The sequence below is a fragment of the Hypanus sabinus genome, chromosome 1 (assembly GCF_030144855.1).
Source record: "Hypanus sabinus isolate sHypSab1 chromosome 1, sHypSab1.hap1, whole genome shotgun sequence".
Classification (NCBI taxonomy): Eukaryota; Metazoa; Chordata; class Chondrichthyes; order Myliobatiformes; family Dasyatidae; genus Hypanus; species Hypanus sabinus.
Window position 1 is genome coordinate 39,296,627 of NC_082706.1, and position 24,582 is coordinate 39,321,208.

Consider the following 24,582-nt stretch of genomic DNA (forward strand, 5'->3'; position numbering starts at 1 on the left):
ATGCAAATACAATAATAATAACAACAAATAAATAATACTGAGTACTCCTTTCCTCTCCTCTTCTGAAGTCCTTTGAGCTTGCTCCCCTCACCTTAGATACACACCCTCTGGTATTAGAAATTTCAACCCTGGGAGAAAGATGCTGTTTGCCTACTCTGTCTATGCCTCTCATAATCTTATGAACCTCTGTTTGGTCTCCCATCAGCCTCCACCACTCCAAAGAACAACTCAAGTTTGTTGATCCTTTCCTTATTGTGCATGCCCTCCAATCATAGTGAACCTCTTCTGTGCCCTCTCCAAAACCTTCACATTCTATCTGTAGTGCAGTGACCAGAACTAACTACTTCATATGCTGCCTAACTAGAGACTTATAAAGGTGCAACGTAGTTTCCTGACTTTTGAACTCAATCCTTGACTAATAAATAGAATCATGCCATATGTCTTCTTTACTACCCTGTCAACTTGTGTACCCACTTTCAGGGAGCTATGCACCTGGACCCCAAGACACTTCGTACATCAACACTGTTAAGGGTCCTGCCATTAACAGTGTACTGTTTCTTTACATCTGATCTCCCAAATTTGTTTGGGTTAAGTTCCATATTTGCCTATCTTCAGTGCTATCCACACCGCTAATCTTTATATCATCTACAAACTTACTAACCCACCCAATTACATTTTGAACCAGGTCATTTATAAACATCACAAACAACAGAGGTTCTATTGTGAATCCACTAGTCATGACTTTCATCCAGGATAAGTCCCTTTGACCACCACTCTCTGTTCTAAGAGTAAGTGGTTTCTGAATCCCAGATGGCCAATTCACCATGAATCTCATTCATCTTAATCTTCTGGACGAGCCTCCCATGCAGGTCCTTGTCAAACCCCATACCAAAATCCACGTAGACAACATCCACAGCTCTCCCATTATAAATCACCTATATCACCTCCTTGAAAAATTCAGTCTTTAGTAAAATGGTGCTAGCTTTGCACAAACCCATGCTATAGTTTTCCAATTGCTCATAGATCCTACCTCTGACCTAGGTTCACAAGGTTAATTCCCGGAATGGAGGGACTGTCATATGTTGAAAGATTGGGGCAACTGGGCTTGTATACACTGGAATTTAGAAGGATGAGAGGGGATCTGATTGAAACATCTAAGATTATTAAGGGATTGGACACACTGGAAGCAGGAAGCATGTTCCCGCTGATGGGTGAGTCCAGAACTAGAGGTCACAGTTTAAGAATAAGGGGTAGGCCATTTAGAACAGAGATGCGGAAAAGCTTTTTCACCCAGAGAGTGGTGGATATGTGGAATGCTCTGCCCAGAAGGCAGTGGAGGCCAAGTCTCTTGATGTATTCAAGAGAGAGTTAGATAGAGCTCTTATAGACAGTGGGGTCAAGGGATATGGGGAGAGGGCAGGAATGGGGTACTGATTGTGTATGATCAGCCATGATCACAGTGAATGGCGGTGCTGGCTAGAAGGGCCGAATGGCCTACTCCTGCACCTACTGTCTATTGTCTATTGACATGAGAAACACTGGTCTATATTATTATCCCTATTTCCCTTCTTGAATAATGGAACATCATTAACTTCTCACCAGTCCTCTGGTACCTCACTTGTGGCTAAACAGAACATAAAGATATTTGTTAAGGCTCCAGCAATCTCATCTTTTGCCTCCCTCAGTAACCTGGGATTACATTAGATGCTGTAGACTTATCTAAATTAATATTCTTTAAGAGACCCAACACTACCTCCTTCTTTATCACAAAATGCTCTAGCAAATTAGCATGCTTCACACTGATCTCCCTATCCTTCACATCTTTCTCTTTGTAAATATCGATGCAAAGTACTCATTAGGAGCTCATTCACATCCTCCACCTTCATCCAAGCACACATTCCCTCCTTTATCCTTGATTTGTCCTACCCTTCCACAATTATCCCCTTGTTCTTGATATATAGAAAGTCTTGGGATTCTCTTTAATTCTACTTGCCAAGGATTTTTCATGGCACCTTCTGGCTTTCCTAATTCCATTCATTACAAAGTCATAGAGCATTACAGTACAGAAGCAGTCCATCTAGTATGTGCCAAAATATTTGCTGCCTAGTCCTATTAACCTGCACCTGAACCTTAGCCTTCCATATTCCTGTCATCCATGTGCTTATGTAAACACACACCATCCTCTGGGTGAAGAACTCTTCTCTCAGTTTCCCCTTAAATATTTCAACTTTCACCCTAAAGCTATAGCCTCTAGTTCTAGATTCACCCAACCTAAGGGGAAAAAGCCTGCATGCATTCACCGTATGTATACCCTTGTGATACCTCCTATCTCCTACGTTGTGAAGGCTGAATATGACCCCATTGCTGCACAACGTCCCAGTCAACTGGATATTGCCACACTAGTTGCCTTCATCCTTCTAAATCAACACCTTTGACCTCAAGTCCGTCAGGTGATGATCAGTATGGAACGTCGTGCAGATATTGTAAGAGGAGGACTTGAAGGACACTGTGGGGTGGTTCCCTGAGCAGTCTGTCCAAACCACCTGGCAAAATACTTCATAGCCAGATCTTCCCAACAAGCACCAAGACCTTGCTTGGCTGCCTGTGAGAGTGTGCTTCCCTGTCAGATCCCTCCTATATGCCCAGACCATGTACCTACTGCCGAGAGGACTGTGGTGGGGACAAGACGGTTGCTCACCTCTTTGTGGGCTGTGAGTTTGAGAAGAAAGTGTGGATGAAGATGCAAGGGCTTTTGTCACAGTTCACTCAAGCAGCTGCGTGATAGACGAGTGTCTAATCTCTGGGCTGTTCCCAGGGACATCCAGAGAGATGGACATCAAGTGCTGCTGGAAGATCATCAACTCAGTAAAAGATGCCCTTTGTTCTGCCTGAAATGGGTTAGTCTCTAACACATTGAGGTATCAGGAAAGGAATGCTGCTGACTGGCACATTCTAGGCTGGACCACAGTTTATGGTTCTTCTGTTACTGAACAGGGAGGGGCTGGGTTGGAAGCTCCTCAGTTATTGTCCTGTGATACTGTAGTGCTGTTGTTTTTAAAATTTAATTTACCATTGTCTCTGAACACAAGAATGAAATATTCTTGTAAATATTTTTATTATGAATAAAGTTTATTTTGGATTAAAAACACCGCTATCATGTCGTCTGTCATCCTTTTTCGCTTCAAAGAGAAAAGTCCTAGTTCACTGAACCCTTCCTCACAGGATAATATGAGGGAAAGGTGAAAGACAACATATTTGTTCCTTCCAGCTCCTGGTTCCAGCCAACCAAAATGCCACGGATCCATGCACTCTGTCCAAGTTTTCTGAGGATACTAGGCTGGGTGTCTCTGTAGATCTTAGGGAAGGTGCAGAGGGAGGGAGTTGAACAAGTGAAGATGTGCGAGATGGAAGACAGTACGGCAAAGTGTCGAGAAAAAGGAAGTGTTTGCTGTGACCTTTTCCTGGCAAAGCGTTAACATACCGAAAGAAATCAGAAATGTAAACACAATGAACACACTAAATACTATTTCTGGGGTCCTAGTTACGGTGACTTGAAGTGGCGCAGCTTGATGGAAACGATCACATATTCATATTTCAGCCTGCTACAGCTAAAAACCATGACTGCATCTAAGGTGTGTACAGTCAGTAGCAATGTTTTAATGCAATTAAATAATCTATTGCTGCTAAAAACCAATGGAAATAGATCCAGCAATGGTGATGGAAACAAGGTAGTTGCAGTGGGCTAATTGTGTGTTTAAAAAAATGAGGTTTTTGACTCTCAATGCTGACTATCTTGCTGGCAAACGTGCAGTCTCTGGGAAATAAAATTGAAGATCTTGGAGCTAGGGGACGTTAGGACCACTTGCATCTTTTGTTTCACGGAATCTTGGTTAACTACATATACCTGTCTGGACACGCCCCCCCCCCCCCCCCCCCCCCGCCGCTGACTGCTCCTGTGGCTCCTCCCACAGACCCCGGTATAAAGGCGATTGGCGCCTGAGCCCTGCCCTCAGTTTCCAGGATGTAGTATGATGGTCAATTGCTGCTTGTTCTTTCTTCCAGTCAATAAAAGCCTATATCTCGCCTCACGTCTCAGAGAGTTATTGATGGTGCATCACCTATATTCTGCCAAGATAGGGTTGCTAAGTCTTTTAAAGCCAAAGGCAGGGGGTTTTGCTTCATAATCAATTCCTCGTGGTGTACAAACGTGGCAGTACTGTCCCAATCCTGTTCAGCTGATCTGGAACACCTTGTGATTACTTGCCAGGCATCTTACCTGTCACAGGAGATTTTAGCCATCATTTTGGTAGCCATGTACATTCCACCTCAGGCCGATGTCCAGCAGGCTCTAGGCAAGCTGAGCGATGTATCAACAGGCATGAAACAACACATCCTGATACCTTCCCCATCATTTTGGGGGATTTTAATAAGGCCGACTTGGAAAATAATTACTATCAATAAATCACTTTTAGTACCAGAGGAAACAACACACTGGACCACTGTTATACCACCATCAAGAGTGCTTACTGTACTATTCCACGCCATGCTTCAGCAAGTCTGATCACCTGGCTATACTTCTGCTCCCTGAGTGTAGGCAGAGACTTAAGGCTGCAGCACCAGTCGTGAGGAACAAGAAGGTATGGACCAGGGAGGCACAGGACTGCTCTGAATTGGTGGACTGGATTGTATTAGGGATTCATCTTTGAGTGTCGATGAATATGCTGCAGTTGTCACCGACTGCATTAAAACCTGCGTGGATGAGTGTGTGCCTATGGAAACTAACTGTACATTCCCAAACCAAAAGCTGTGAATGAACCAGGAGGTTCGTGGTCTGCTGAATGCTAGATCTGTGGTATTTAAGCCTGGTGACCCAGGTCTGTACAAGAAAGCCAGGCAGGACTTGGCAGAGAGCTATTTCAAGAGCGAAGAAGCAATTCCAAGCGAGGTTGGAGGCAACATCAGATGCATGATAACTCTGGCAGGGCTTGCAGGACATTACTTCCAACAAAGCAAAACCCAATAGCATAAATGGCAGCAATGCTTCACTGCCAGATGAACTCAACGCCTTTTATGTTTGCTTTGAAAACTACAGCTGTGAGGATCTTTGCTGCACCCGGTAATGCTGTGACCCTGTGTTGGTATCTCAGATGTCAGCATCAAGCTGTCTTTCAGGAGGGTGAACCCTTGCAAGACAGCAGGCCCTGATTGAGTACCTGTTAAGGCGCTGAAAACTTGTGCCAACCAACTGGCAGGGATATTCAAAGAGACTTTCAATCTCTCACTGCCATGGTCTGAAGTACCCACCTGTTTCAAAAGGGCAACAATTCTACCAATGCCCAAAAAAATCAGTGTGAGCCGCCTTAACGACTGTTGTCCAATAGCACTCACATCTGCGGTGATGAAATGCTTTGTGAGGTTGGTCATGACTAGAATCAACTTCTGCTTCAGCAAGGACCTGGACCCACTGCAGTTTGCCTGTCGCCACAGTAGGTCTACAGCAGACGCAATCTCAATGGCTTGCCACATGTTCTTGGATCACTTGGACAATATAAATACTTATGTCAGGATGCTGTTCCTTGACTATAGCTCAGTGTTTAAAATCATCATTCCTACAATCCTGATTGAAAAGCTACAGAACCTGGGCCTCAGTATATCCCTCTTCAACTGGACCCTTGACTTCCTAACATCAGATGCACAACAACTCCGGCAGGGTTTGCAAGACATTAAGTCCTACAAAGCAAAACCCAATAGCATGAATGGCAGCGATGCTTCACTACCAGATGATCTCAATGCCTTCTATGCCTGCTTTGAAAGGGGAAAAATAACTACTGCTGTGAAGATCCCTGCTGCACCTGATGACCCTGTGATCTCTGTCTCAAAGGCCGATGTTAGGCTGTCTTTAAAGAGGGTGTACATTGCAAGGTGGAAGGTCGCGATGGAGTACCTGGTAAGGCTCTAAAAACCTGTGTCAACCAACTGGTGGGAGTATTCAAGAATATTCTCAACCTCTCTCTGCTATGGGCAGAAGTTTCCACTTGCTTCAAAAAGGCAGCAATTATACCAGTACCTAAGAACAATGTGAGCTGCCTTAATGTCTATCACCCAGCAGCACTCACATCTACAGTGATGAAATGCTTTGAGGAGGTTGGTCATGACTAGACTGAACTCCTGCCTCAGCAAGGATCTGGACTCATTGCAATTTGCCTATCATCACAATAGGTCAAAGACAGATGCAATCTCAATGGCTCTTCATCCTCGACTTCCTAACCGGAAGACCACAATCTGTGTGGATTGGTGATAACATATCCTCCTCACTGACAGTCACCACTGGTGCTCTTCAGGGGTGTGTGCTTAGCCCACTGCTCTACTCTCTCTATACCCATGACTGTGTGGCTAGGCATAGCTCAAATACCATCCATAAATTTGCTGATGATACAACCATTGTTGGTAGAATCTCAGATGGTGACAAGAGGGTGTACAGGAGTGAGATATGCCAACTAGTGGAGTGGTGTCGCAGCAACAAACTGGCACTCCACGTTGGTAAGACGAAAGTGCAGATTGTGGACTTCAGGAAAGGTAGGACGAAGGAACACATATCAATCCTCATAGAGGGATCAGAAGTGGAGAGAGTAAGGAGTTTCAAGTTCCTGGGTGTCAAGATCTCTGAGGACCTAACCTGGTCCCAACATATCACAGTTATAAAGAAGGTAAGACAGCGACTATACTTCATTAGGAGTTTGAAGCGATTTGGTATGCCAACAAAAACACTCAAAGACTTCTATAGATGTACAGTGGGGAGCATTCTGACAGGCTGCATCACTGTCTGGTGTAGGGGGGGGGGGGGTGGGATCCTACTGTACAGGACCGAAGGAAGCTGCTGAGGGTTGTAAGTTTAGTCATCTCCATCTTGGGTACTAGCCTACAAAGTTCTCAGGATATCTTCAAGGAGTGGTGTCTCAGAAAGGCAGTGTCCATTATTAAGGACCTCCAACACTCAGGACATGCTCTTTTCTCACTGTTATCATCAGATAGGAGGTACAGAACCCTGAAGGCACACATACTCAGCGATTCAGGAACATCTTCTTCCCCTCTGCTATCCAATTCCTGAATGGACATTGAACCTGTGAACACTACCTCACTTTTTTAATATATATTTGTTTTTTGCCTGAGTTTTAATCTATTCAATATACATACACTGTAATTTATTTATTTATTATTTTTTTTTCTCTTCTGCATTATGTATTACATTGAACTACTGCTGCTATGTTAACAAATTTCACAACATACGTTAGTGATGTTATACCTGATTCTGATGGTAAAGTAATGAGTGACATAGGTGGGGTAGACCATGATGAAGCCACTCTCAGGGTGGAGGAGCAACATCACATATTCTAACTAGGTAGCCTCGAACCTAATGGCATGAGCATCGATTTCTCCTTCCAGTAATTTTTTCTCTCCTTTAATTTTTTACCCTTCCCACCTTCCCTCTTCTTCTATTCATCACTGTGGCCTCTTGCCTCTTCTCCTCACCTGTTTATCACTTACCTCTGGTGCCTTTCCTTCTGTTTCTCCCATGGTCCACTCCCCTTTCAGCTATTTAGTTGAATGGGACCCTGAGATTAACAGCAGTCCTGGTAAAGTGAATGGCAGGGGAGCTATATGACAAGCTGAATGGCCACTATATTTTATTTCTGATATTCCAATGATCCCAGTATGTGCACCCTCTTCCCACTGATCCCAGTGTATTTACTCTCCCCACTGATCCCAGTGTATTTACTGATCCCAGTGTATTTACTCTCCCCACTGATCCCAGTGTATTTACCATCCGCACTGATCCCAGTGTATTTACTCTCCCCACTGATCCCAGTGTATTTACTCTCCCCACTGATCCCAGTGTATTTACCGTCCCCACTGATCCCAGTGTATTTACTCTCCCTGATCCCAGTGTATTTACTCTCCCGACTGATCCCAGTGTATTTACCGTCCGCACTGATCCCAGTGTATTTACTCTCCCCACTGACCCCAGTGTATTTACTCTCCCTGATCCCAGTGTATTTACTCTCCCGACTGATCCCAGTGTATTTACCGTCCGCACTGATCCCAGTGTATTTACTCTCCCCACTGATCCCAGTGTATTTACCGTCCCCACTGATCCCAGTGTATTTACTCTCCCTGATCCCAGTGTATTTACTCTCCCGACTGATCCCAGTGTATTTACCGTCCGCACTGATCCCAGTGTATTTACTCTCCTCCCTGATCCCAGTATATTTACTCTCGCCCTGATCCCAGTGTATTTACTGTTTGTCTCCCCACTTTTCCAGCCCTGTCTGCAGTGCCCACAGATCGCTGTGTGTAGGAATTCTGGATGTTGGTGAGTAAACATTTTTTATCTTAATCGTGCGACTGTTATAACAGTGCCTTTCTTTTGCAGTAGTTAGTATTGCTATTGAGTTCTTGAATGCTAGCCTTTCTCTATAAATGTGCTCCTATCCCTGTGGTCCACATGTACAGGTGTCTCCCCCTTTTCAAAGATAGAACGTTCCTATGAAACATTTCTTAAGTTGAAATGGTGTAAAGCGAAGAACCATTAATTTATATAGGAAAAATTTTCGTAAAAGCGAAAATCCTCTTTGTAATGTGAAAACAGGTTACTAATGTAGGTCTTTTGTAAAAGCAAAGTGGCGTAAAGGGAACATTTGTAAAGTGGGGTCACCTGTATTTATTCTCACCCTCAATGGTGTCAGAGTGTTTACTCTCTCCCCACTGATCCCAGTGTATCCTTTCCTATAGCTGCTCTATCACTGATGTAAGCCTCACTGGTCTGTAATTTCGAGGACTTCCTTTCTTCTACAGCAACCTGTCAATCTTCCAGGAAGTCATTTGCAGTTAAAGGGGAATAAGGATCTTGGCTAAGGCTCTCGCAATCTTATGTCTTGCCTCCCTGTATATTTCTTCAGGCCTTGGGAACTCGCCCAGCGTAACATTCTTTAGGAGACCACCTTTTCTCTTTGCATGCTCTTTTCCCTTTTTCTGCCCATGTCGTTGTGCCAATGTGCATCACAACCTCTGGTTGCTCATCCTCCCCCTTGAGAAAGTCCTGCAGCCACTCAGAGACATCCTCGGCCTTGGAACCGTGGAGGCAATACACCGTCCTGGAATTTCTTTTGCTACCACAGAATCCCTTGTCTTCCTGCAGTCAAGCCTTCTATAACTATAGTCCCAGTCTGACCTCACCCTTCCCCATTGTGGCCGAGCCAGAAGTGGTGCCACAGACCCAGCTGCTTCTGCTGCTTTCACCTGAACGGTCATCCTCCCCTAGCAGTATCTAAAGTGTTACGCTTGTTTCCGAGCTGATTGGCCATAGGGGAATCCTGCCCTATCAGTTTACCCTCACTGCCTTTCCTCGTGGTCATCAGTATTACCCAAATTGTAAATGTATATTACAAATGGCGAGGGTACAGAAGCAGAATTAGGCCATTTAGGCCATCGAGTCTGCTCCACCATTTCATTGTAGCTTATCCATTTTCACTCTTAACTCCATTCTTCTGCCATCTCCCCATAACCCTTATGCCCTGACTAATCAAGAATCTATCCTACTCCACCTTAAATAGACTCAGTGACTTGGCCTGTGCAGCTGCCTGTGGCAATGACTTCCACAGATTTGCCACTCTCTGGCTCAGGAAATTCCTTCTCATTTCCATTCTAAATGGATGCCTCTCTATTCTGAGGTTGTGTCTTCTGGTCCTAGAATCTCTCACTATGAAACATCCTCTCCACATTCACTCTGTCTAGGCCTTTCAACAATCAATTGATCTCAATGGGATCCCTCCTTATTCTTCTGAATTCCAGTGAGTAGAGAGCCAGACCATCAAATGCTTCTCATACAATAACCTTTCCATTCCCAGAATCGATTCCCGTGAATCTCCTCTGGACCTTTTCCAATGCCAGCACACCCTTTCTTAGATAAGGGGCCGAAGACTCCTCACAAGACTCTAAATGAGCAAGCTGAACCTATAATCTGTTGCATTTCAAAGAATGAGAGGTGAGCTCATGAGAGCATGCGCATCTTGTTAGGAAAGTGAGGGTGGATGCGGAGCTGATATTTCCTCTATCTGTAGTGTCTAAAATTTTGAATGGCAGACAGACTCAGCGAAGTCCATCCACAATACTGTGGGTACCAGGTGACCAAGACACACAGATATACGGTGGTGAATACTGTTGGGGGAGGAAAGAACCAGTGCAGCATAGTACTCCAAGGGAATTCTCACCAGTGCATTTTAAAACCTCAGCATTACATCCTTGCTTTTATATCCTAGTCCTCTCGAAATGAAGGCTAACATTGCATTTGCCTTCTTCACCCCTGACTCAACCAACAAACTAACTTTTAGAGAATCCTACACAAGGACTCTCAAGTCCCTTTGCACCTCAGATTTTTGAGTTATCTGCCCGTTTAGAAAATTGTCTATGATTTTGTTCCTTCTATCACAGGTTATACCGTACTCTTTTTGACACTGTTTTCCATCTGCCGCTTCTTTGCCCATTCTCGTAATCTGCCTAAGTCCTTCTGCAGCTTCCCTGCTTTCTCAATACTATCTACTCCTCCACCTATCTTTGTATCATCTGCAACTTTGACCACAAAGCTATCAATTCCATCATCCAAGTCATTGATAAATAATGTAAAAGAAGAGGACCTAACACTGACCCCTGCAAGACACTACTAGTCACTGGCAGTCAACTAGAAAAGGCTCCTTTTATTCCCACTCTTTGCCTCATGCTAGTCAGCCGATCTTCTATCTGTGCTACACATACAACATGCTAGAAGAACTCAGCAGGCCAGGCAGCATCTATGGAAAAAATTACAGTTGACGTTTTAGGCCGAGACCATTCATCAGGTTGCCCAAAACTTTGACTACTTACTCTTTTCCGTAGATGCTGCCTGGCCTGCTGAGTTCCTCCAGCATTTTGCGTGTGTTGCTATAATTTCCTTTCTTATGCCTCCCTCCCTTCTTGAAGAGTTAAGAAACTACAAGGGTAAAAAGATGGCGGCACATATACACGCAGTGGCCCCTCAGGAGCCAACCAAAGGTAGTTTGTTAAGTGTGTTTTTATACTTAGTAAGACTATTCTTGACTCCAATAACTATGTGTGCAGCAGGTCTAGTGCATCAGTAAGCTGCTCATTGTTTGGAGTAGCCAGCCGGGGAGTTTGAGTTGGGCTGTCAGGCTACAGGAGAAGCCGGACTGTGTTCCAAAGGGCTGACCTAGGTACAGACCATGCAGCTGCCTGCTACTCGGAGGCACCGGAGCTGGTGGATTCGAGTTGGTGTGAAGGCGATGTGTAGTGAAACTGTGTATGACTGTCTTGGACAGGGGTGACTACCTCCTCGTAGCTTCTATCTGTTACCCCTTCAGTTTCCCGTGTGAGCCAATTTTGGAACCAATTTGCTAACTTGCCTTAAGTAGTGTGGGACATCATCTTCAGGATTAATTTTGCTTATATTAGTGTTGATTTATTATGGTCACATATACCAAGATACAGACAAGTCTTGTCTTGCATACTGTTCACACAGATCAAATCATTACACAATGTATTGGACAATGCAAAACAGTAACAATACCAAATAAAGTGTAACAGCTACAGAAAAAGTGCAGTGCAGGTAAACAATGCAATACAAGATCATAACGAGGTAGATTAAGAGGTTGACTCCATTTTATTGTACATGAGGTCCATTTAAGAGTCAGGGAACAGCAGGGTTGAAGTTGACCTTAAGACTGGTGGTACATGCTTTCAAGCCATCTGTTGCCTGATGGGAGGATGTGAGAAGATAGAAATGTCTGAGGCGGTAGGGGTCCTTGATTGTGTTGGCTGCTTTACTGAGACAGCAAGAAGTATATACAGAGTCTATAGAGCAGAGGCTGTCAACTCTCTGCAATTCCTTGTGGCTCTGCAAGATCAAAGAGCAGGACCTCTAAACTCATAATCTCTGGATTACTTCCAGTGCCACACGCTGAGTGTAGGACTAGTTTACATAAATTTGGAGTGATCGGGAAAAATGTAAAAGAGAAGGAGGCTTTTGTTATGAGTGAAGGAGAGAGTCACTGCAGTAATGAGGGAAGATGTCTGAGTTAATACTACAGGCCTCCCTCTAGTCTAGTGGTCACCAACCTTTTTAAGCCCAAGATCCCCTAGCTCAGCCTTAGTGAAAGGCAAGTTTGACCCCAAATTGATTAGTTACACACATGCGTACCGGAGCAGAAAAGACCAGAAGTAAAACCCAGCAACCCGGAAGTAAAAATACTGTACGAGCACCAGGAGCCACCACCCTTCTTTTGCACCGCGGGCTGGTTTAATATTGACAATATTCTTGCAGACTGGCCGACGGGGGGGGGGGGGGGGGGGGTGCAGGGGGGTGTTAAACACGATCGGAATACAGCGATACTCGAAGCAGGTTCCTTATGTCCAGTCTATTCCGCAATTTAGTTTTCGCGGCTCTCAGCACTTAGCTGCTGTCCTGCTTGCTCACGTTTTTTCTGCTGAAAAAACTCAAAAGGTTTGGCTTTAAGTGCAGGGCGCCGAAGCAGTTTTGAGGGCTTCATTGCCTCATTAGATAGCCTCCGGGCCCGAACTCCAGCCGCTCGCCCGGCTGCCGCCAGACGCCTTGGCCAGGTGCGGCTGTTCCCGTGCCAGGGCTGCGGCGGTTGCAGTTCAGAGAGAGTGACCAACTGACTGAGCAAGGAGTGTGACAGTGCGCCTGCCCTGTTTGTAGGATCTTTTGGCCGACAAAAGTTTGGCTGGAGGGATGTTTTTCAGTGGATCGCAGCAAGGTAGCTGCTCTGCTATTTACGAAAGCCTGAGCCTGAATCAGGTCGTCTGTGAATATTTTAGCACCGGGTTCCTCACAAACATTCAGTGTGCTAAACAGGTTCAGAGCCGGCGCCCATCTGTCTGCGCTCCAGGCCAGTAGCAACGGCACTTCTCACCGGCTGCATGAAGCAGCCGGTTACCCGAGGCCAACCAGTGATCACTGACGCGCTTGGGTAATGACCTCGCTGTATTCAAGTTCAACAGTAGGCGTGACAGGGAATGAGGAAAGGTGCAGCTGACTCATATCATTTCATACCGCCAAATCATATCTTTTCCAGTGGTTGGGGACCACTGAAGTACACTGTAGTGTGTGGTGGGGGAGCTACATGCATGCGCACTGGGCAGAAAGAATGGAACTAAAACCCTGCAACCCAGAAGCAATCTCTCAACAGTATTTGTGTATTTATTTTTCTTTTTTCTTCGGGATCTGCTGGGAAATTCTCAAAGATCGACAGGTTGGCGATCACTACTCTAGTTGGTGGGAGAAAGGAATTAAGTGTTTGTGGAATGTGTGATATTAGTGTAAAGGGGGTTTCTTTTTTTTCTTTGTTACTGTTGGGAAAGGGTTTCCTTTTGTTAACTAGCAGGAATGCTAATTTACTGATAACGAGAATGGTATTCCTTTGTAAACCAAATGGGGATTAATGTTCTTTCTTCTGAGTCTGTAAGCTTTTGTTGATGGGCTTTTGGGCAGATCGGCGCGAGGGGGTCGAGAGAGAGGACGCAATGCTCTAAGCTGGGCGAGGCGAGGCCGGGAGATTCTCCGAGGGGGGGGGGGATGAAGCTAGATGTGCTTGGTTGACCACTCGGAGGGTCCTGAGCTGTTTGGAGAGTCGAGGAGTTCGGAGGGTCCTGAGCTGCGAGTCGAGGAGTTCGGAGGGGATCGAATGGTGGCCAGAAGACTTCAGTAATTGAGCTCCAACGGTTGTGCACGAAGTGGTTTGGACTTTGGCGCCTTTTCTTTAATTTTCTCTTCATATATACTGTATCGTTATTAATCACTTAGTTATAGTAACCTTTATAAATTGTACTCATTTAATCGCATATGGTGTACTGTCTGATTTTGGGCGAGGCGGGGACATCACACAGCATCCACACCAGCTGATTACCCAGTTTGGCGGGGCCGAAGGCTGCTCCCCCTAGACAAGAACGAGCTGAGCGAGCCTGAGGCGACCCAGGGAGTAACATTGTGGGGTGCTCGTCCGGGGTTGATTTCTGTGGAAGCTGTGTGATCACCCTCTTTAAATTGTGTCTGCGGCGAAGAGCTGGTGTGCCTTTGTGGGTGTGCGATTGCTGGTTATCGCTGTGTATGTGTTGGGTGGGGTGGTTGCTGTTGGTAGCAATTGTCGTTGTTCGAGTTCCGACTAGTGCTGACGAAATGGTGGTGGGACCATGGGTTGTCCGTACTGTTTGGAGAGTGAGGAGTGACAGGTTGGGATGTTTCAGCAGTGGTGAGCTCTGCCCAGTTATTGGAATAACGTCCAGCCCTAAAGGGGCGGAGGCGTGGGCGGAGCGGACCTCTCAGTTGTTGGGTGAGTGGCAGTGCTTGGCTGAGGAAAAGCGACAGGGACGGGTTGAAAGTTTGAGTAGGCGGGCTGGTGACTTTGTTAGAACTGTCAGGCGCAATTACCTCGAAGTGACCGCTGCCAGTTCTGGGAAAGTGTGGGAAAATGGGTGTGGTTCGACTGGAAGTCAAATGCCGCAGCTGGGGGGCTTATTATATCTGTGGCAGGAGATTGGTGGGAAGTTTTTAGGGTATCCCTTTTTGCCTAGGGGGGCAGATAAATTGCTTGTGGTGCCAAGGGGATCTGTCAAGGGGATCAGTTGTTCCGTTGATTCGAGAGGTGTCGGGAAACTTAGAGGAGGCCCAGTGGGGGAACGGCTTGGGGTCTCTGGGGGAGCACGTTCCCAGCAATGTACCAAGGAACTCCCGAAAGGAACAGACCCTATTCCTGAAGGCTTAGAGGGGCCATGCGCACAGGTGTTGTTACAGATGGATGGAAGTCAAGTTAAAGCCATCCTTGGCACCGGGGCGCCGGTGAAGTTGCTGTACAGTTTGTTTCATAACCGTTATTGGAAGCATTTACCCTTGACAACATTGAGGACACTGGAGATTCAGGGTACCAGTGCCGGTGATTATCCAGACAACGGTTGTTGGTCAGTGAAAATGGAGTTCTTAGAGGCAAATGTGGAGGAGACTGAGGTTCATGAATCGTTAATGCTGATGTGTCCGGACCCTGTTGAGACGGGCAGCGTTTCTGTTCTAGAGAGAACCAATATCCTGCTGGTGCGCTTGGGAGCCTGCCCGGAGGAGGCGGGTGAGCGCTGTTTGGAGGCACTGTCGATGCACCCAGGGTTTCGAGCTGCTTGTGCGGACATGTGTAGCAGCATTGGGCTGATACCGAATTCAAACAAGAGCCAGTGGTGGTACGGCCTGGGGGAAGTATCTGAGGGTGAGACCCTCTTCGTGGACGCTGCGAAATACCACAAGGGAGGGGAGTTGACTGCTGAAGACACCTCGGAGAGAGAGAGATTGCGGCGACTGGCCCCTACAGCCGTGGAAGATGTAGTCAGCGTGTGTATGGATTATATTGCGTTGAAGAGGCGCACTGTCAGTGACCAGAATATGGCCCTGAGGGCCAGAGAGGTGATGGCCTGTCTGAGTGGTGTGAAGTGGTTTAAGTGGATCTGAGGAGTGGATGTTGACAGATCCCGATGAGTGGGGCCAACAAGGAGAAGACGGCCGTTATAAATTCCCTAGGAGTCTTCGGGTCCGAAAAGATGCCACAGGGCATATCTGGAGCCCTTGCAACCTTCCTGCGGGGCAGGTGGAAGACCATAGGGAATGTGGAGGCGTTTGGAGTTTTGGTGTATGTGGATGATCTCTTGGTATTTGGATTTGCCTCAGGAGAATATGAAGTGAGGTCGTTGCAGGAGGAGCTGAGAACTACTGAGTTAAAGTGTTTTCGGGACATGTGCCAGGGCTGGCGAAGGTCGCAGCTCGTGAGAGACTGTCTCTACGGAATCAAGTTTGAAATGAAGACGGAGAGACTGGAAAAAGTGATCTGGAACCATTCGGAAGACTTATAAGTTGGAGAGAATGAAGAAAGTTGTCTGACTGAGGGTAATAGCAAACTGAGAACCCGGAGAGGGGAGTTTGCAGAGGTGAAGAAATTACAGACGAATCTCAGAAGAGAGAAGCGGAAGCTTGAAGGGAACCTGAAGATGACCATCGACAGTTCAAATGAAGTGCAAAACCTGAAAGTTGATCTGGAAGAAGACATGAGGAAGAAAAAGCTGGAGAGAAGTGCAGTGAATACTGAACAGGAGGCTGAAGAGACTGCGGGAGCAGTGCAGGCCACGTGTTTCCGTTTGGAGAAGATCAAACAGCAGCTACTGATCACAGGAATGAGGAAGAATACAGATTCGATGGATGATGTGCTGGATGTGTGGTACATGCTGCCTTTTGCTGACTTTCCCTTGATTGAGTAAGAGACCTTTGGCCCTTCTCCCATTGAGTCAGGTGTAGCGGGGAGGGTTAGCTCTGTGCAGTGTGGGGCAAGAGTGAGAGGTTGAGAGAGGAGTTGGTAGTGGGCCCAAGGTATCCCCAGTTGTGTCCGAGCCTGAAGGGTTTAGGTGAGGGGGTACGGAGGCCTCAGAAGGGTTAGGGAACTCCCAGATAGTTGGCCTAAGTAGCGCCTGAGGAACAGGGCGTGAGGAGATGTCACTGTTTGTGCTTGGGTTACGGTGTGTTGGCAGGAAAGGTGGCGAGTTATTTAGTAGTCATGAGGACATGACTTTTATTTGGTGGAGGAAGTGTGTAAAGGGGGTTTCTTTTTTTTTCTTTGTTACTGTTGGGAAAGGGTTTCCTTTTGTTAACTAGCAGGAATGCTAATTTACTGATAACGAGAATGGTATTCCTTTGTAAACCAAATGGGGATTAATGTTCTTTCTTCTGAGTCTGTAAGCTTTTGTTGACGGGCTTTTGGGCAGATCGGCGCGAGGGGGTCGAGAGAGAGGACGCAATGCTCTAAGCTGGGCGAGGATCGGACCCCAAAGGGGGGTCCGAGGCCGGGAGATTCTCCGGGGGTGGGGGGGGGGATGAAGCTATATGTGCTTGGTTGACCACTCGGAGGGTCCTGAGCTGTTTGGAGAGTCGAGGAGTTCGGAGGGTCCTGAGCTGCGAGTCGAGGAGTTCGGAGGGGATCGAATGGTGGCCAGAAGACTTCAGTAATTGAGCTTCAACGGTTGTGCACGAAGTGGTTTGGACTTTGATAAGTTTGGCGCCTTTTCTTTAATTTTCTCGTCATATATACTGTATCGTTATTAATCACTTAGTTATAGTAACCTTTATAAATTGTACTCATTTAATCGCATATGGTGTACTGTCTGGTTTTGGGCGAGGCGGGGACATCACACTGCATCCACACCAGCTGATTACCCAGTTTGGCGGGGCCGAAGGCTGCTCCCCCTAGACAAGAACGAGCTGAGCGAGCCTGAGGCGACCCAGGGAGTAACATTAGGAGATTGTGTTGATAGTGAAGTTTGCCAAGGGGATCTTGCTCAGTTAGGGAAGTGGGCTAAGGAATGGCAAATGAATTTCAACATAGATGAGTGTGAAGTGATGCATTTTGGAAACTCAAACCAGCGTTGGACTTGTACTATAAATAGGCACCGGGGAGTGTTATGGAACAGAGAACTCTAGGACTACAAGTACATGTTTTGTTGAAAGTAGCGTCACAGGTAGACTGGGTGGTAAAAAAGTCGTTTAGCACACTGGCCTTCATCAATTAGGGCACTGAGTATTGGAGTTGGGACATAATGTTGCAGTTGTATAGGTCATTGGTGAGGCTGTACTTGGAGTATTCTGTACAGTTTTAGTCACCCTGTTATAAGACTCGAATTAAACTCAAAATAGTGTAGAAAAAATTTATGAGGATGTTGCAAGGTCTAGAGGGCCTGAGTTATAGGGAGAGATGGGCCAGGCTTGGTCTTTAATCTTGAAGAATAAGGGTTGACCTTATAGAAGTTTATAAAATCATGAGAGGCATGGATAAGGTGGGTGGTAGCAGTCTTTTCCCTAGGAGAAGGGAGTCCAGAATTGAGAGGCATTGATTTTGGGTGAGAGGGGAAAGATTTAAAAGGTACGTGAGGGGCAACTTTTTCATGTGTTAGTGATTCTATGGAATGAGCTCCCAGAGCAAGTGGTTGAGAACGGTACAATGGTACAAACACTGGATAGGTACATGGAGGGTTAAGAATAGGGGCCAAACACAACAAATTGGAACCAGCTGGATGGGCACCATGGTCGGCTTAGACTCATTGTGCTGAAGGGCTGATATTGGTGCAATATTACTCTATGATTCTAGATATGTAAACCAATGAGAGAGACAGAATTACAATAATAGGGGATTTGAACTTCCATAGTTTAGAAAGGGCAAAAGGATTAGACAGGGTAGAATTTTTATAATGCTTTCAGAAATGCTTTTAGTACTGGTACATATATAGTCGCACTTGGTACCTAATCCCAGGCATCAAAGGAAGGCAAATGGTTGAAATATCAGTAGGCAAGTGCTTTGGGGATAGTGACCATAGCTGAAAATTTCATATTTATGTGAAGGGACAAACACAGTCCAGAAATTAAAGCTGAATTTAATATCACTGTTTATCTATATGCACCAAAGAGAAAGCTGTTGTAGTTGGAGATGTCTAGAGCATGTTAAGAACATAGACCATAGAACAATACAGTGTAGGAACAGGCCCTTTGTCTCACAATGTTTTGTCAAATTAACCAAATGAGTAATCAGATGTCCAACTAAACTGATCTGTTCTGCCTCACAATGTCCATTTCCTTCATTCTCTGCACATCCACGTGCCTATCTAAGAGCCTCATGAACAATCTACCATGTCTGCCTCCACCACCACACCAAGTAGCACATTCCAGGTGTTGTTGCTGAATAACTCATCTCTGAAAACTCACACTCGTTCCTTAGACACACTTTATTTACTTATGCATAGGGAGAGCAGCATGGCCCATCACCACACTGTTCAGAAGTTTGAGCAAAGAAATGCCACTTTGAGACAGTAAGTGAATAGTTGAATGCAGATACTAACCAATTGGAAACACTGTGGATATTGAGATTCCTTATTTTCAAGCTCAATCGTCAATCACTGTACAATAATACAGGTATTAATAGTTAATAGAATCTACATGTTAAAGGCCAATAATACTTCAGAATTAGTAAAGTAATACCAATAGTAAGTGTTACTCTAGATTTCTTTGCATCCTTATTCACACATTGGATGTTTGACTGTCTTTGTGGTGTGGCGCTTATTGTGTTTCTTTGTTTTGTAGCTGCCTGAGAAGATAAATCCCAAGGTTGTTTAGGGATACATACTTTGATATTAAATGTACTTTGGCTTTGAACTATTTTGTCTTGGTGTGCCAAATGGCTCCAGTCCACTGCTGTGCAAAGGAGATCTATGCTCTTCAAACAACTCTCTACCAGGGTTAACTGTACATTATTTGTAAAGTATCCATGCCTGCACATTATCTGAGCTTTTGCGTTGTCACAACTTCCACACAGGCACCCAGCACTCATTTAAAAAAGACCTGCCCCCTACATCTCCTTTGAACTTACTTCCTCTCACCTTTAATACATGCCCTCTGCTATTACATTTTTTAATTCTGGGAAAAAGATACTGGGTGTCTATCTATGCCTCTCATAATCTTATAAACATTTATCAGATCTCCCCTAAGCCTCTGCCACTCCAGAGAAAACTACCAATTGAATCGCTAGGCCTGATGAGTTGTGCCCCAAGCTGCAAGGGAGGGGATTATTGGGATGCTGGTGGACAGATTTAAGTCATCTGGAGGAACTCAGCAGGTAGGGCAGCATCCGTTGAAACGTATCGGCCGAGACCCTTTGTCAGGACTGAAGAAGGAGGGGACAGGGGCCCTATGGAGAAGGTGCAGGTGAAAAACCAATCAGAGGAAAGATCAAGGGGCGGGGGAGGGGATAGGCAGCAGAGGTGAAGAACGAGTGTAAGGGGAAAGCACTGTGAGTAGTAGAAGAAGGCAGAATCATGAGAGAGGTAATAGGCAACTGGAAGAGGAGGCAGAGTCAAAGTGGGATTCCCTCCCTCTCCCTTCCCCCATCCCACTTTCACTCTGCTACTTCTTGTACTACCCATAGTGCTTTCCCCTTACATTCCTTTTTCACCTCTCCTGCCTATCCCCTCCCTGCTTCCCCTCCCCCACCCCTTGATCTTCCTCTAATTGGTTTTTCACCTGGCACATTCTACCTTCCCCCACCTTCTTTATAGGGCCCCTGCCCCCTCCTTCTTCAGTCCTGACGAAGGGTCTCAGCCGGAAACATTGACTGTTAGTTTCAACGGATGCTGCCCGACTTGCTGAGTTCATCCAGCTTGTTTGTACGTGTTGATTTGACCACAGCATCTGCAGTGTACTTTGTGTTCAGATTTAAATCATTGTTGGCCACAGGTGAGGTACCAGATAACTTGAAGACAAGAAAGATTGTGTGAAGGATTTTGTGCATGATGACTGGATAATTATAAGGCAGTAAGCATCTGTATTGGTGAAATTATGGAAAAAATATTCTGAGAGACAGGATTTATCTATTGGAGTTAATCTAAGGTAATCAGCACAAACATGTTAGTGGGAGGTCCCTTCTGACTAATGTTTCTTTTTGAAGAGATAAATATATTGATGAGGAAATGTCAGTGATATAGTCTTCATGGATTTCAGTAAGGCCCTGATAAGATCCCATATGGTAGATTAGTGCAAAAGATTAAATCTCAGGTAAATTGGCAAATTGGATCCAAGTGGTAGCATAGCTGTTAGTGCACCAGTATTACAGCTTAGGACATTGGACTTCGGAGTTCAATTCTGGTGTGGTCTGTAAGGAATTTGTATGTCCTTCTTGTGAATGTGTGGGCTTCCTCTGGGTTTCCTCCCACTTTCCAAAGACGTACCACTTAGTAGGTGAACTAGTCATTGTAAATTGTCCAGTGATCATACTAGGGTTAAATGGGTGGGTTGCTGGGCTGGAAGGGCCTGTTCCACGCTGAATCCCTAATAAAAATAAAATTAAATTAAAAATTGGCTTGGTCATAGGAGACAGAGGGCGAGTTTCGGCCGGAAACGTCGTCACTACCTCCACCATAGATGCTATCTGGCCTGCTGAGTTCTGCCAGCATTTTGTGTTTTTATTTATTTCCAGCATCTGCAGATTCACTTGTGTTGCAATGGTGCAGATCACTTTTGTGACTGGAAGCCGGTGACCAGTAATGTATGAAAGTATCAGTGCCTAGATCCCTGCTGTTTGTTGTACACTAAAGTGTGAATGTAGGAGGTATGATTAGTAAATCTGCAGATGAAATAGATTAGTGGTGTTGTTGATAGTGCGGAGGGCAGTCTTAGAGTACAGAATTGTGAATCTCGGAGATACAAGATACTAGAGATGCTGGAACCTGGAGCAACACACTAAGTGCTGGAAGAACTCAGTGGGCCACAGAGAGCAATGGATCTGTATTTTGGTTCACGGACACAGCCCTCCCCGCCATTGAGACACCTTGAAAAAGTGGTGCCTCAGGAAGGTGGCATCCATCACAAAGGACCCTCACCACCTGGGGCATGCCTTTTTAACGTTAATACCATTGTGAGGGGGTACTGCAGCCTGAAGACCCACACTCAAATGTTTTAAGAACAGCTTCTTCCACTCTGCCATCAGATTTCTGCATGGTTCCTGAACCCACTATTCCTCTTTTATACTACTGTATTTAATTATTTAATGTAACTTACTGTAATTTTTATGTCTTGCACTATACTGCCACAAAAATATATATTTCAATAATAATAACTTTCTGGTTTTGAGGGGAGATAGATGGTATGAAGAGGTGAGGGGAAGGGGTGTAGCAGGAGCTGGTCAGTAATATGTGGATCTAGGTGAGGGAGGTGATAGAGTGTTGAGGGAAGGGGAAGAATGGAAAGGATAGAAGATGGTGAGATCTGATAGGAGAGGATGGTGGAACATAAATTAAAGGGAGAGAGGTGGAGAGGGGATCCAGTGTGGGTGATGGGCAGATGGAGAGGGTGGAGGAGGCGAGGGAATAACCGATCAGTTTGAAACAGATTGGCTGGCACCTTGTGCAGTTGGAATTTAGAGATACAGCCTTAGAGGCCTGTGCTGCCCAATTACACCCATGTGACTAATTAACCTACCAACTTGCATGTCTTTGGAATGTGGGGGGAAGCCTGAGCACCCTGAAGAAACCTGCACGGTCATGGGGTGAACGTATAAACTCCTCACGGTCAGCAGCAAGAATTGAATCCCAATTGGTGATTGCTGGTGCTGTAAAGCGATTGAGGTAACCGCTAAACTACGGTCTTACAGGTGGACTCCGAAGGTGACAGCAGAAGTAGGTAGGGTGATGGTGAAGGAAGCATACAGCATTTGCTGGAATGTAGAAAATAAGTACAGACCAGTCTTAGTAAAATTTATAAATCATTGGTTTAGCTACAGGTGGAGTATTGTGTGCGCTACTGTTTGCGACATTATAGAAATGATGTGGTAAGACTGGTGAGAGAATAGTATAGTTGTAGCATGATAGGAAAGATATAGAAAACATTTTGTAGGTACCACGGCATTGCAGTGGTTAACACAACACTGTTACGGCTCGGAGTGTTCCAGATCAGATTTCAATTCTGACGACATCTGTAAGGAGTCTGTACGTCCTCTCTAGAATGCGTGGGTTTCCTCTGAGGAGTCCTCCCAGAGTCCAAAGACATCCCAGTTCATAGATTAATTGGTGCTTGTAAATTGTTCTATCATTAGGCTGGGTTAAATCAGGGACTGCTGGGCAGTGTGGCTCTAAAGGTGCAGTGTGGTAGCAGCATTATATGATTGCTATAGTAAGATTGGTGAGGAGGAAAAGGAGATTCCATCAGGATGTTGGCTGGGGTGGAGCATATCAGTGGTGAGGAGAGACTGGATAGAATTACAGCAGTACAGCACAGGAACAAAACTCAAAGCTCCAAGTACATTTATTTTCAATGCATGTATACAGTATACAAACTTGAGATCTCACTTTTTGAAAGGCAGTCCCAAAACATAGAAACACAATAGAACCCTTTTTAAAAAAAATCCACACAAGACCATCAGACATCCAATGTGTGCAAAAAAAAGAACAGATCATGTGCAAACAATAAAAAGTAAACAAGTAACATTAACCACAGAGTCCCCAAAAGTGAGTCCACGACTGAAGCATGTGAAGCCAGTTCAGGAGCCTGATGGCTACAGGCCACAGCCATGGAATCAGTTCAGCTCTGCCGATGGTTACAGCCACAGTTACAGAGTCAGTTCAGCACTGACATGCCTTGATCAAATCATGCATGTAGTAAAGAAAAAGTAAACAAAACTGCATAGAGCATGACCTGCAGAGTCCCCGAATGTGAACCCACAGATGTAGAGTGTGTTCAGCACTGAGGCTAGTGAGACTCAACCAACAGCCCAATAGCAGCAGGGCAACAATTGCTCTCGAACCTGGTGGGGTGGGACCCAAGACCTTCCACCCAACAGCAGTAGCAAGAAACGAGACAAGAGGGAGGCTGGCCAAATGCAAGCAGACGGCACAGAACACCTGTTTGTTTTCCGGTCTCGTCCTCGATGATTTTAATCTTGTCCAATGCTTTAATCGGCGTGGAGTAATGGAACTGACCACAGTTTGTGCCTGTCACGATTTGTGACGTAGCTAACCCTAGCAGTGGCTGTACCTGCGCTTTCCGCTCTTATCCACACCGAATTCCTTAGGAGATCTCAAAAGCGCCAGATTGTGTAGACTGCTCAAAAATACATCCTTAAGAGGGAAAGTACAGGTTGCAATCGATCACAGTTTAGAAGAAGTATACTTAGAAGAAGTTGTCGCCATTGGTCACTGGGGCCATCTTGCCCTTTGGCCCACAGTGACCGTGCCAGCGCTGATGTCAATTTAAGTTATTTCCATCTGCCTGCATATGAACTATGTTCCTCCATGCCCTGCTTGTTCATGTGCCTGTCTACATACCTCTTATTCATTGCTATTTGCATTCACCACCACCCCTGGTAACACATGCCAGGCATCTAACTCATTATGTGTTTAAACAAAAAACTGCCTTGCAAATCTACTTTAAACTTTCTCCCTTTCATCTTAAATCTATGTCCTCTGGTATTTTACGTTCCCACCCTTGGAAGAAAAAACTCTTGACTATTTACCTTCTCTGTGTCTCTCATAATTGTATATACTTTGATCAGGTCTCCCCTCAGCCTCCAGTTCTCCAGAAAAAATAATCCAAGTTTATTCAACCTCTTGTGGCAAGTTATATGAAGCATAACAGATTACCAGTCCACCCTGCTTGTCCATGACAGTGCAGCCTCCCTTTGTGATGGGCTGAATTCTTTCTGTGTATGATTTGATGCAATTAATGATGTGACATTGAGGAAAACTGCCTCTCCCCCTCGGGAGCAGCTACCCTGTCTGGTGACAGCTGAGTTGAGGAGGATTCTAGGCAGGGTAAACCTACACAAAGCTGCAGGGACGGATATCATACTAGGCCGGATGCTGAGAGTTTGTGCGATTGAGCTAACAGGTCTTAGCAGGCATCTGTAATGCCTCTTTAGAACATTCCACTGCAGGCTTCAAGGCAGCCACCATCATTCC

At 45.5% G+C, this 24,582-nt stretch overlaps 1 protein-coding gene across 12 annotated transcripts in view; it reads left to right on the forward strand.

Annotated features, from left to right (window-relative positions):
• The window catches only part of LOC132393150 (glutamate receptor ionotropic, kainate 5-like), a 227,151-nt gene that overhangs the window by 32,566 nt on the left and 170,003 nt on the right, over positions 1–24,582 (forward strand). For 11 of the 12 annotated variants that reach the window (XM_059968039.1, XM_059968050.1, XM_059968092.1 and 8 more), the window contains one exon: positions 8,322–8,371. The gene's annotated coding sequence lies outside the window, so the exon portion shown is untranslated. Of the gene's footprint in view, positions 1–8,321; positions 8,372–10,014; positions 10,043–24,582 lie in introns of those variants that run through there. The other variant, XM_059968102.1, reaches the window with a different exon arrangement.